Raw genomic sequence first — 12,374 nt, 5'->3', positions numbered from 1 at the left:
AACAAAGCCTCATAGCAGGCGTCATGCAGGGTGTGGTGATAGGGGTCTCAGTGGGTGATCATGGCTCGTGTAACAGAACTGAGCACTTCCTCTCTACCAGGTGCTTGGTGAGTGCTCTGTATGGGTTACTTCTTTTAACCATCCCCCTTACCCGTGCTGCAGAGGAATTATGACCATCCCGGTATTACAGATAAAAAAACAGGCGCAGAGGATTGACCCTTACCAGGAACATCTAGTTAATAGATGATGAGCTGGGAGTTCGGCACAGGCACTTCTCGTCTGCATGCTATACCACACACGGGTTCCTTTCCTCCCCCTTTATTCTCACTCAGAAAATACCCTGTGTCTAAAGAAGAGGATGGACTGCTGCGTCATTTCTTATACAACACTCCTAGAGAAGGGGCGAACATCCTCGACAGAGGGAAACTGAAGCACCACAGAGAGGTGACTTTGACCTTATTCGGGGACTGGGTCATGTTAGATCCATTCTAGCACAACCCTCTGATTATTGGCTAACCCAGAGTGGAAAGGAATCTTAAAGACATCTCCACTTGGAATTACTCATGTGGCTAAGAAGTGGAGCCAAGTAGTGGTTGGAAGCAAGCCTCTCAAGTCAGACTTGGGTCAAATCTTGGGGATAAGTCACTTCATGTCTCAGACTCAGTTCATCATCTCTACAATGCAGATACCACTCATGGCTTCCTTGTGGACTTTACTCTGAAGATTAAAGTAGACAGTCCCAGTGATGGCTTGAGCCCAGAGTCTGCCATGTTCGAAGTGCTCAATAAGTATTTTCCATAACTATTGTTATTACTGATGGTCTTTTCCTCTTAGGCAATTGACATAAATAGGTATGTCATAGGAAATCCAAAACAAAATTAAATTAGAAGCTCAAATTTTATCCAAATGCAACTGATACAGAGATTAGAGTAATGTATAGTTAAATGTAAATAATTGAAAAATGCCTTTTGGTAATAGCACAGCATTGTGAATCCCAAATAAGTTGATTATTAGATACTTATTTGTCTTTCGTAATAAGTATTGATTTAATTTTGGTGACAGCATCAATTTGAGGGAGCCGATTGAATATGTTGGGCTGTATTTGTGTGAAGTGGTCTAACAAGACAAGTTCTTTGAATTGCATGGACAGTTGTATGTATTTATAAATTTCAGAATTGACCTGCCCCCCTGGATGCTCTTAGAGCTCGGAGTCTGGCCGTAACCCAGTCCTTTGTATTGGACTCCAGGGTAGCTCTTGTCTGTCAGTTTTCACAAAGCTACATATTGCCTTGATAAAGCTTGTTTTATATGTTATGGAACGATCTCAAAAACACATCACCAAACAGAAGATAAGTCCCAAATGACTTGCTAATCCTGGGTTCTTTGAGAGAGACATTGGGGAAATATCCTCTTTTGGAAAGTGATTGTATTTGCCTGAAATATTAGACCACAGATATTAGATCACAAAACACGTAAAAACAATTCACAGCTCTCCGAGGCCCAGCTTTTCAATGTGCACATGTTGGTGTAAAACCAATGAGCTCTGTAGCTTCTGGGCTTGGCCTAAGGGGTCGCAGGGCTTGGGAGAATTATTTTGCTGTGCTGGGATCAGAAATCTCACTGTGATCAATTGCCAGTTCGAGCTGAATTGGGTTCTCAGGGAGGCCTGGATGTGCACTTCCCAGGCTTCCTGACAGTATTTTCCAGCTCATGGTCATCTTTCTGGTTTTGGTAGTTTAAAAGGACCATGCAGCTTGTCAGAAAAGCAATGGATGGTTTGGCTTCTGGTACTTTGAAGGTGTCACACACACATACACACACGCATGCACACGTGTTCTTGTACACATATGCACATGACACAAAACATATGTGTTTGTGTGCACAGCACATTCTTTACTGTCTTCTTCTCCAAGGTAAGAAGGCCTTTAATTTTCTTCGTAAGTCAAAAACACTAGTCATGGGGCGCCTGGGTGGCTCAGTGGGTTAAAGCCTCTGCCTTCGGCTCAGGTCATGATCTCAGGGTCCTGGGATCGAGCCCCGCATCGGGCTCTCTGCTCAGCAGGGAGCCTGCTTCCTCCTCTCTCTCTGCCTGCCTCTCTGCCTACTTGTGATCTCTGTCTGTCAAATAAATAAATAAAATCTTAAAAAAAAAAACACTAGTCATTATTGCCACCCAAACCTTTTATTATTGTCACTGAAGTTTCATACATTGATGGAGTATAGCTTTTATCATCTCCTCTGAGGAGCTCGGTGGTTCTGATTAGCTCCGTGCAGTTCTACCGAAACTTAGAGCACCAAGGTTCATCTTCCACAGAGACTGTGATCACCAGTTCCCTTGCGCTGATCTTGTGGCAAGGAGGTTTGAAGGTGAGCTGTTTTACCCAGCAAGTGTCCCATTGCAAAAGGAGCAATGACACACTTGACTGAGCACTTGTTGGTATCAAAACGAATGTGCGCTTTTCTGGAAAGAGGTAGGAGCAATGTGGGGAGGAAAGCCACGGACTTTTCAAGGTAGGTGGCAGGCTTTAACGGAGCTTCAGTGAGCATGCTCAGTACCGCTTTGGGTTAGTTTTAAGATTTGTACAAACAAGAGAGAGTCCATGGACAGACTACTTCTGCTGGTGATAGCGCTATCTCTGACCCCTGCGGAAGAAAATTCTTACTTTCCTAGTGCTTTCATGCAGAATTTCTTGTCATCTATAATCAGGATTTCCACCCCCGCTGGCTTAGTCTGCCCCAAGTAAGACTCCCAAGTGCCTGGGCTCTAAATTATCTTGAGCTTGGAAGGGAAGAAATGGAGAGGTCTAGTTCTCCCAACAAGAACAGAGGGCAGAGAAAGGTTGAAAAATGGGTTGAGCTCTTGCCTGGAATGATCCAGAAAAGATTAAAAAAGGCCCATTATCAGGGTCATTTTAGTTCGATGAGTTCAAGATTTCAAGATGGTAACCTGATTGAACTCATCTTCTTTATCGTCATCATCATCATCACCGCCATCACCTTCACCTTCTTCTTTTTACTTCAAGCAAAAAGTGTTTGAATTGCAGTGAGGGATTCTGCTGTCCACCCAGAACCATAACTCACCAGGTTAACAGGCTGCAGTGCTTAATGCAAAACAGATCGCCAACCTGGCACTGAGCAATGTGAAATCCAACTAGCTAGAAACTGTGTCTCATTAGAGGCCTTCCACGCAGCAAGCAAATGCACTTGGAAATAGTCATGTGATTCCTTCACAGGAACCACAGAAGTGAAATTTGCTGCTGGGCAGCCCATCGATTCCCTTGAATCTGTTTGCAGTTTCTCTTCTTTGATATTCTGCCTCTTCTAAAATCTCATCCTTCCCCTGCACCCTCAGTTTGCTTTTTGCCCACTCGCCTCCACCAAACACATTAACATCCTGCACGAAGATATTCCATTAAGTTGGCCTCCGGACCCACTAGGATAAGTGTAAAGTCTGGATCTCTCCCTCCCCCAGACAGTTGACTTAAGGCCTCTCCTGCACTTTGCAGATTAGACACAAACACATTTGTGGCAGAGAAAGGACCTGCCTTTGGTTGAGTCTCCACAGAGTGGATGTTTACATTTATGCCAAGATTTGTTCCTAACCTCTGCTCGGCATTTGTTTTTCTGAAGAAGTAGGGGAAGAATCATCATATGCAAACAAAAGCTATTTCTCATATTGTAGAGCTAAGTGTTACCAGCACTTCTATTTCTTATGAGTTGGCTCCAGAGGCTCCTAAGACTCCTCCTAAAACCACGAAAACAAACTAACAACTCCCTTATCTCCCTCCCAAGGATATGGGAAAGGGTTTAACATTAATCCTGACAGACTGATCACTCATTTCCATCAAAGAGTTGTTAAAGCCAAAATACTCCAGGAGTCACCCTGAGTTTCTTTCTTCACGTTCCACTTCACTCATTAGTAGGACATGTTGGCTCCATCTAAAATAAATAAATAAATAAATAAAAATCCCCAATCCAGCTGCTTATCTCCATTCCCATCATCCCAGGTCAGCATCATCCTTTACCTGGCACCCACAAGAACCTCCTTCCTGGCCTCCCTACTGCCACACCTGTTCCCTGCAAACATTCTTCAGACACTGGCCAGAGCCGTCTTTAAAAAGCATAAAGTCAGGTCATGTCGCTACTGTGCTTGAAAACCCTCAGGGTTTCCTGATGCCCTTGGAACAAAATCCAAACTTTTTGCCAAGGCTCCTGCCTCTTAATCTCATCTGGTACCCTTCTCCCCTGTGCTTTAGATGTATAGACATTCTTTGTGCCCTGGAAGTCACTGATGGGCCTTTGCATGGGCTGTTACGGATGCTTGGAATGCTCTTTCCTTGATGTTTGCCTGGCTGGCTTTATCTCAGCCTGTTTGTGTCCATTTAAATGTCGCCTCCTCAGAGAGCCCTTTTCTGACCACCTAGGCTATTCTAGACCCTATCTCTCTGACCACCTAGGCTATTCTAGACCCTATCTCTCTGACCCAAACAATGTCTCTCAATCCTGTTTTGTTTTCTTCATAGTATTTAAAGTATTCTGAGTCTTCATGTCTATGATATGTTTACAACTTGATTGTTGGTCTTCCCTTACCAGAAAGTGTCAGAGGAACAGGGACCCTACCCTGTTGGCCTATCCCTCCTGTGTGGAGAGTCAGCACCTGGGACAGCGGCCCGGCCTTTGTGCCGCCACTGAAGGCCTGAGTCATCCCCCATTCCCCAGGCCAATACATTAAGTGCTTGAATCCTCTCTGTTTTTGTTTCTCTCTCACTGTGGTCCCTGGACTTATTTCCTGCCCTCTTGAAAGTTTCTAGTGAACTAGTCCTTCCAGTTATACATTTTAAAAAAAACCAACTTAATTTTTTATGTTCAGTTAGCCAATATACAGTACCTCATTAATTTCTGATGTGGTGTTCAGTGATTCATTAATTGCATATAACACCCAGTGCTCATCACAAAATGTGCCCTCCTTTTTTTTTTTTTAACATTTTATTTTATTTATTTGTCAGAATGAGAGAGAGAGATCGCATGTGCGCACACAAGCAGGGGAAGTGGCAGGCAGAGGGTGAAGCAGGCTCCCCATTGAGCAAGAAGCCCGATGTGGGACTTGATTCCAGGACTCTGAGGTCATGACCTGAGCTGAAGGCAGATTTTTTTTTTTTAAAGATTTTATTTATTTATTTGACAGAGAGATCACAAGTAGACGGAGAGGAAGGCAGAGAGAGAGAGAGGGAAGCAGGCTTCTTGCTGAGCAGAGAGCCCGATGTGGGACTCGATCCCAGGACCCTGAGATCATGACCTGAGCCGAAGGCAGCAGCCTAACCCACTGAGCCACCCAGGCGCCCCTGAAGGCAGATATTTAACCGACTGAGCCACCCAGGCATTCCAGCACGTGCCCTCCTTAATATTCTTTGTAAAAAATAGCCATCCTTTTGCTCTGTCATGGAAGGCATTCCATGCAAAGCAATCAGCAATTATTCTCCAATGTCAGAGAAGGAGTGGTGTCCAATGTTAATTTCCTAGTGTTTGTATGCAGGGCTAATCTGTCCTAGGATGATAATGAATCAGAGGCAAAATGCTGCAAAGAGATCTCAGTTACCTGGACACCACTTGCAAAGTCAAGAGAGACCTCTTTTGTCAGAAAACCAGCCTGACTGCCCTTCTGGGGAGCTGGTGTTGTTAGAAGCTGCACAGTCCAGTTACTGTAAGGAAACACAGTTAAAGGGCAAAATCAGTGGGAAAGTGGGTTCTGGAAAAGTCTCATGGTGAAGGGCTGCTAGGCACTCCCCGGTGGACAGCCATGGTAGAGGCAAAAAACATTTGTGCTTTAGCAGGATAATTTTTCATAACAGAAGTTGTTCTCATTACTATGTAAGAACAGTGTGTATGCATGCATGACTGGCTCTTTACATGCCATTGAAGGACACCTAGTGCTCTGGCTGGAGAAATTTCTGTTGGCTCTGGGAGGTCAAAAGCCATCATTTCTCCAAAAGGAAAAAAAAAAAAATTCTATCCAAACCAGTTTACTTTCTCAGACTCTGAAGTTCTGAGATTTTATGAACTGATTACTAGGAAGAAGTGGCAGATTGTTCTGCTGGGTAAAATCAAATTGGGGGATGGTTGCGCGGAACTCAGGGATGGAGAAAACTAAAATAATGAAAATCAATAGTGCATCTGCAGTGATCTTACAGTTCAACCTAAGCGGTTCTTTGCACATGTAATTTGTGGGAAAATTCATTATGTTGTTGTGGCAGCAAACACATTCCATACAAATGCACAAATGCTGTGCTAATAACCACCACTAATCCACGTTGGGTTGTGGAAAGTGTTGCGCTAAAATCAGAGTCCTAGGATGTTAGGGTTGGAAGACTATGAGCCCATTTTAGGATTGAGTAAATAAAGCCCAGAATGAGGAGTTTATCCAAGGTCTCAAAAATCACTGGCTGCAGAGCTGGGCCTGCACCCAAGCCTCTGGCTCCTACTTTGTGCTCTTTCTCCAGCACAGATACTAGCTCTGCCTTCATCCCCTGGCTGCTGTGTCTACGCATGCTGTATGCATTGCCTTTATACTCGAAAAGTCTTTACCCACAAAGGTACTCATGAGCAGTGATGGCAGGGAGCGTCATTGCACAAAGACGCGGTAGCATCCTCAATAAGAATTTCTGCTTACCTGTCACCACTACTGGTAATTCCCAACTGTCCTATATGCAGTGCCCATCCACCTGGTTCTTCACTGTGTCAGGAGGCAAAACTCCCCCCACCCTTCCCTTAGTTTTTTTTTTTTTTTTTTTGAGGTTTTATTTATTTGAGAGAGAGAAAGAGAGAGAGAGAAGCATGAGCCAGGGAGAAGGAGAGGAAGAAGCAGACTCCCTACTGAGCAGGGAGCCCCATGAGGGGTTCAGTCCCAGGACCTTGAGATCATGACCTGAGCCTAAGGCAGTCACTTAACTGACTGAGCCACCCAGGCGTCCCTCTTTCCTCAGTCCTACCTTCAAACTCACTAACTCAAATCCAGTGACACAAAGAATCCTAACTTACAGAATACTCTAGAAGGCAGGCTGCTTGCCATCTTTATTATTTGAGCATTACTTGAGCTCCTGGAGTTTCAAGCCCAAACAGCAGGCAGCTTATCAAAAGTATTTCCTCTAAACAGATACAGTTTTTCTCTAGGAAGAAGTCTTTAGTGAAAAATTTCCTTCTTGTCCCATATTCCTATCACATCATGTAGATTCCTAAATGGCTTCCAGAGGTCTCTTTCAATCTCTCTTTTCTGCTCTGGGAAACTTATTGGCAAACTCTCCATTGTGTGTTCAATCTGACCTCCTAGACCAGCACTGTTGCTAATGATAGTCAGCATTTCCAACTGCCTGTGTGAGTGCCCCACCCTGGGACACCAATATCCTCTCATCCCATCCCTACTGAGAGGTGGGGCTCCTCCCTACGACCATACTACGTACCTAGGGGTCCCCTTTGGTTTTATAATAGTCTTAGAAGATGCTGCAGGGAATTGTTCTTTAGGGGGACCTGGCTGGTAACTTGTACCACCCACCCACTTAGTGACTGGGCATATGTGTGGGGTCTGCTGCTGAAGACCCACCATGTGAAGATTGATGGGTGGAGGTGAGAATTCTGTCCCATGAGTTTCCTAGGTGCCTCAGTAATGTCCCTCATGGTTCAGTCACCATCAATTTCTCTCTCTTCTAGCTGGGGCTGTGGGACAGGGTAGCACAGGGTTTTCTTCCTTTCCCCCTCAACCCAGGCCTTTGCTAACTGCTTCACACCACTTTATCACCCGATCCCACTTCCAATGTCCCTGAGTCTTCTCTTCCATGGACTTATAGAATACTCTTTATTGCAAGGCTGTGATCCTTAAAAGAAGCACCCTGGTCTGATCTCTGCTTCCCAGAGGGTCCTAGGGACGGTCACCCTGAAACAGAAGAAAGACCACAGGTAGACTGTTTTCCTACTCAGTGGGTGACCATCAGTTTCCTCTTCCCCTTTCCATGTGCTGCACTCTTACTGAACACTAAATTTTTTATACACATTGTCTTTAATCCTCACAACAAACTCAAGGAAGCTGATGGTATCACCCCCAATTTAAAGATTAAGAAATCAGTGGTCTGAGAGGTTTCTGAAACCCACTTGAGGTCACCCAGGCACTGGTGGTGGAGGCAGAGGTTGAGCCCAACCCTGTGTGTTGCCAAAGTTGCATTCTTTTTTTTTTTTTTTAAGATTTTATTTATTTATTAGACAGAGATCACAAGTGGGCAGAGAGGCAGGCAGAGAGAGAGAGGGGGAAGCCGGCTCCCTGCTGAGAAGAGAGCCCGACATGGGCTCCATCCCAGGACCCTGGGATCATGACCGGAGCCAAAGGCAGAGGCTTTAACCCACTGAGCTACCCAGGCACCCCTAAAGTTACATTCTTTCCAGAGCACCTTGTGTGGTTCTCAGTAAGAGTCCCCAGGAAAGGTAGGTCCCCTCTCCTTTTGAAAACAGATAGGCACAGGCAGTTTGAAACTGAGCTGTTCCAGAGATCGTACCATGGCACTTGCTGGAAGACGGGTTGTGGATGAAAATGTGGGTCCCCTTGGAGGAGCAGTATCTGCTCTGGGGTTCATGTCCCAAGGTTCTTCCCCTCTGGACATTAGGTCTGTCCTTTCTGATACACGACCTGTTATGCAGACCCTGGGTACATGTCCCCCCATGGGCAAGCCAGGCCTGAGGAAGGCACAGATTTCCCCATGTGGTTGCATAGTGCCCAAAGCCTTGGTGGACCTTGACTAGACCTTGGACCCCTTGGAGGGGATCAGTGGGCATCACTCTTCAGCCGGACCCCCATTTGCCACTCCTGGAGAGTGTGTTGTGCTATTTAAAGGTGTTGAGTTGACCAGGAAGATTCACATGTGACTGATACGTGTGTTGGTGTGGAATCACATTGATGCTGTGTGCTGCTGAACATGTGTTAAGAACGTTGAGAAGGGGGAAAATCTGAAGCCACAGCTATTGATCTTTCTGAGTGTTTGCTTTGCTGCGGGTGGAGAAGGAAGAGGCTACTGTGACGGCACCAGCCAGCTCTGCTGTCCCGGGTTCACACTCCCCGACAGCCTGTGAAGGGAGTGCTTATGGTCGGGATCACGCGTCTCTGAGCTGGGGCTCAGCCTGCTGGGAATCAGAGCCCTCAACGAGCCCCTGGAGTCCTCCTGGCAGTCTCCGAGGCATGGGTTGCTGCCAGATCACGGCTCCCAGACGGATGTGTGAGTGAGTGAGTGCTCTAACTCAACCCAAAAGAGCTTTTTAAAAAATCAAAGGCAAATCTTTAGAAATTGAGGGCAAGATGTGTTTGTGAGCTATTGTGTTCAGCTCCTAGAAGTTACCCCAGATTCCCACTTGGACTCAACCTTCTCTGTGTGCTGACCACACCTTCCTGAGGTCCTAGGCCTGTTCAGGCCAAGCTGTTGCCAGTTCTGCCTGTGTCTGCCCTGGGTGTCTGATTGTCAAATACACAGAGAGGGCCCTTGGGACGCCATGACCTTATTCTGCCCCAAGTAGACCACAATCCCAATTAGACTAACATCCAGAAAGGTATCGCTAAAAATAAATAGTACAAAAATCTCAGGATCTTGTGATCTGTGAGTGAGACTGAGGCAGGTAATTTATGACTGTTAAGTGAATATATGAACCCAACATGGGGCTCCCTGAGCCTCTGGGATGGGGTTTCCTGGAAATCTCCACCAGCCATGGGAAGCTTATTAAACACAGAAGTCACATAGTATTTCTCCTCACTGTGGTTATTTGATTACCAGGTTTTCACTTTCCTACATTTTACCCAACATAATATTTCCTTACAGAGCTACGCCATGCCGAGATTCTGACAGGATCCCACAGGGAGAGGCACAATTAAGAATCTCATACAATAACACATTCCTTTGTCCTTATGATCAGCATATGTATGGACATCCACAGTGGGGAAAATAGTGCTGAGGTAGGTTCTCTGAGTTTAGCTTTTTATTTTTGTAGACCGTATTTGGGGATTTTAGTTATCCTATCATAAGCCAGGGTATTATATAACTCAGCATTATGGTCACATTAAGGCATTGACTTCTAGGATAATGACTATTGCTTCTGTAGCAATCTGCTCTTAAGGACACCCTGGGAATATTTCATACCTATCAGGTTTTTGACCTCTGAGGGTCTGTGTACTTCTAAAACCCACTGTCATTTCAGGACCAAACTTGAAAAAAGAAAAAGCAATTAACCAGTTGCCTAGTGTTGTATAGATAAAACGATCTAGATAATCAACCTAATCTTTGATTTGGCTCGATTGATTAATTAATTAAACACTTATTGAGCCCAGGCCCCCGCCAGGTGCTGCCATGCCATGTCTGATAGTCAGGGGCCAGAAGGTAATTGGCAAATGTTGATCCTGCCTGGAGGGGGCTTGGAGAGAGGAGAGGAGGCACCGAGCGCCCTAGTCAGCCATGTGGGGAAGGCCTTTTCCTCACCTATGCCTGCACAATAACACGTACCCCAGGGAAGTTAGAAGGTTCAGTAGTCAGCCATGGGAGTGGGTCTCTGTGTGGAAGGCATGTTGAGTATGGATGTATGCACACCTTTACACACACACAGCCATGAGGATTAAGAGGGGGCCGAGGGTGCCTGGGTGGCTTAATTAGTTGCCTGGGTAGCTTACTTGGTTATCTCCAACTCTTGATTTCAGCTCGGGTCATGATCTCAGGATGACGAGATCAAGCCCCATGTTGGGCTCTATGCACAGCATGGAGTCTGCTTCTCTCTCTCTCCCCCTCTCCCTCAACCTCTCTCCTGCTTGCATGCGCTAGCTCTCTCTCTCTCTCGCAAATAAATAAATCTTAAAAAAAACAGGGGAGGCCTTTTACGAAGATGGCGCCGAAAGCTAAGAAGGAAGCTCCAGCCCCTCCCAAAGCCAAAGCCAAAGCAAAGGCTTTGAAGGCCAAGAAAGCGGTGCTGAAAGGTGTCCACAGTCACAAAAAAAAGATCGCACATCACCTACGTTCCGACGACCCAAGACTCTGCGTCTTGGAAGGCAGCCCAAATACCCTCGAAAGAGCGCCCCCAGGAGAAACAAGCTTGACCACTATGCCATCATCAAGTTTCCCCTGACTACTGAGTCAGCCATGGAGGAAACAGAAGACAACAACACACTTGTGTTCATTGTGGATGTCAAGGCCAACAAGCACCAGATCAAACAGGCTGTGAAGAAGCTCTATGACATTGATGTGGCCAAGGTCAACACCTTGATCAGGCCTGATGGAGAGAAGAAGCATACGTTCGGGTGGCTCCTGACTATGATGTTTTGGATGTTGCCAACAAAATTGGGATCATCTAAACTGAGTCCAGCTGGCTAAGTCTAAATACAGTTTTTTCATGATTAAAACAACAACAACAACAACAACAACAACAACAAACAGGGGAGCAAAAATTCCACTCTAATAGTTGGTGGGAGTTAATTAATTTTGCTCCATGGAATATAATATAGTCACATCTGTGAAATTATAAGATACACACACCCTTTAATGTAGCCATTCAACTTCTAGGAATTTATCCTAAAGCTATACTCACACATGTGCCAATGATGAATACTCAGGCCTGTTCATTATTAATTCATTTATCAAATATTTAATGAGCTGCTGGTGCATTGCAGGCACTGTTCTAGGTACTGGAGAAGCAGTAGTGAACAAAACAGACTGTGTCTTACCCTCCAGGAGCTTATATTCTGGAGGGGAGTCAGGCAATATACAAATACAGACAAGGAATACGTATGTACCAAGTTCAGATGGGGTGGCCATGCATCCTGGTTGCCTGGGACAGTTACACTTATGTCCTAGTTATAACTGCTAATAGCGCCCCCTTCTGCTCTCAGAACTGTCCCGGTCTGCACGATAAATTATCTGGTCATTCTGACCGGGTGCTGATAAGCGCTACCAGGGAAAAAAAAAGTAGAAACAGGATAAGAGTGATGGAATTGGGTGCTGTTGTATGTATGATTCATTGCAGAGAGTTTGTAGTAGCAAAAAATTGGAAACAACCTGAATGTCCATCAACTGGAGACTGGTTAATAAACTACGCTACATTTGTGCAGTAGAATACTATGTAGCTGTCAAAAGGAACGAGACAGAATTATGTTTACTGCCACAAAACAATCTCCAAGATATACTGTTAAGTGAAAAGAGCAAGATGGAGGACAGATGTGTAGTTTAAACCACTGCATATAAAGAAGGGTGTATGGATGTGGATGTGTTTGGCATGCACAGAAAAGCTCTGGAAGCACATAAAATTCTGGTAATAGTGATTGCATTTGGAGGGGAAAATTGGGACACAGGAGGTTAGGGATGGAGGGA

At 45.3% G+C, this 12,374-nt stretch overlaps 1 pseudogene; it reads left to right on the top strand.

The window, feature by feature from the left end:
• Positions 1-10,885: 10,885 nt before the first annotated feature.
• Positions 10,886-11,362, top strand: LOC125089139 (60S ribosomal protein L23a-like; annotated as a pseudogene).
• The last annotated feature ends 1,012 nt before the right edge of the window (positions 11,363-12,374 follow it).

Source organism: Lutra lutra, chromosome 17, assembly GCF_902655055.1.
Source record: "Lutra lutra chromosome 17, mLutLut1.2, whole genome shotgun sequence".
NCBI classification, from domain to species: Eukaryota; Metazoa; Chordata; class Mammalia; order Carnivora; family Mustelidae; genus Lutra; species Lutra lutra.
Note: the sequence above shows the minus strand (reverse complement) of the source record. Positions and strands in the feature narration are given on the sequence as shown.